This window comes from Austrofundulus limnaeus, unplaced genomic scaffold (genome assembly GCF_001266775.1).
Source record: "Austrofundulus limnaeus strain Quisiro unplaced genomic scaffold, Austrofundulus_limnaeus-1.0 Scaffold344, whole genome shotgun sequence".
NCBI classification, from domain to species: domain Eukaryota; kingdom Metazoa; phylum Chordata; class Actinopteri; order Cyprinodontiformes; family Rivulidae; genus Austrofundulus; species Austrofundulus limnaeus.
Window position 1 is genome coordinate 276,529 of NW_013952746.1, and position 2,003 is coordinate 278,531.

Below are 2,003 nucleotides of genomic sequence, written 5' to 3' on the forward strand. Positions count from 1 at the left end.
CTTACTGTCAGAACAATTAGAGGAATTCTGGGGAAACTCCTTCTTTGAAATATGTTGATTTCATCGGTGAGCCAGGTTTTTGCAGACGGTCTCATTAAAAAAGGAGATTTTGCCCAGGAGAAAGCCTATAACAAACATTATTTCTACAACAAAATCCAGATACTGTCATTATTAAATGGCCAGCAACCACAATGTTACAACTGCTCCTCTTTCTACCATTCCTTTTCCACGTCTGTCGGCCCCCATCAGMCAGGAGTGGGACCAGTCTGAGGGGCACAAGGAACCACTGCCAGAACTGTCACTTCCTACATGGTGGTTCTCAGGGAAGTGGGAGGGCTGGGAACAGGAAACTCCTCTAAACACATCACAGACAGACGGAAATTAATATTTAAAGAAACCAAGTGTGTGAATGCCTCTCTGTACGCATGTTGGATGATGAGGTACCAGTGGTGTAAAGAAGATAGACACAGGAAAGGAACAGAATTTTAAAAAAATCTGAGAAAAGAAATCTAAGTTCTAATGTGACGGAGAGCCAAAACAAGTTATGGCTGAGAAGGAAAAGAGGAAAAAGAAAAACAGATGGAGGAATTAAAAAGTTGAGAGGAATGAGAGTTTTGCACAGGTGGGATGGACGGATGGGTGGCTGAGCAGGATGATGGAAAATCTTTTGTTCTTCATTTTTCTTCCTTCCTCTAATGATGTGGCAGAAGATCTGAGGGCTGTTGGTCAATTCCCTAAATGGAGACAACCAGCGCCASATCAGATTCTGCCACAATTTTAAATCTGTGTTTTCTCTTCCTTTTTAAAAAGAAGTGTTCATTTTTAATTACTTAGAAACCTGTGTGATCATAAGATGGCCAAGCCAAAATGCTAAATGATTAAAACGTTGAGAAAAAGAGAAGAGAAAAGTTTTCAGTTCCAATAAATTTCTCAGCCCATTGGTTCTTTTCTCTATGTTTATWACGTGTTTATTAGGTCTGTTTCTACCATCGTCTGCCAAAAGCATTTAAAAAAAGATTGTGTTTTCATTTTTATTTCATATAAAACATTTGATGCAGTACTTGTCAAATTGTGTGAWACATTCTATCATTGTGGCATCTCAAAAATGCTTTTAATCTTATGAATATGACTTTTCTGTTTTATRTTTTTGTCTGAATGATGACCTTTTTTTTTATAATAAACTGTTTTAGATTCTCTCCTTACAGTGAGGAAATTTACTGATGGTTATTTTGGCTTCTCAAATTCAAATCAAACTGCAGCCTAAACAGTTGCACCAGAAACAGAAAGCCTATAAACCACAAAACCAGCATAACAAAACAARCATGCTAAAAAATATGGCAGCCACAGATTTTTTTAAAGCTAACCTCTGTCCAACCTCTGAACCATGATGTTCAATAAGAAGTTCAACTCTAAAATGTTTTCTTTCAGAGAGATCAGCTGTTTTTCTAAACGCTTCAGTCCAACTTTGATTGATCTGGAGTGACGTGAAGATCTGAGTCATGCATCATTGTCAAAGAAGGTCCAACCTGAGGAGCTGCAACTAAAAATCATAATTTTATTGAATCTGATGTTTTCTTTCCTGCAATTCAACTCTTTTAAAATTTTGCTTTTTTTCAGTGCCTTACATTCTACTGAAAAGGCATGTATTGAAATATTAATTGTATATTTTAATATACACCTATTTTGACAATAAGTGTGTCAGTGTGGTGTGTAGCTCTCTACCTTCTGACRTTTTGATGGATTATTATATTTTCTTTCCTGTTGCCACAGTGGAAGGTGGGCGGCACAGTCAGTGGTTAGAGCTGTCGCTTCGCAGCATGGAGGTCACATGGTTGACCCCCAGCCTACAGCTACTCCAGTTTCTTCCCACAGACCAAAAACATGCATGTTAGGTTTAAATCCTAGGTCTGCGTGTCTCCTTTGTCTCTATGGATGGATGGATGGATGGATGGATGGATGGATGGATGGATGGATGGATGGATGGATGGATGGATGGATGGATG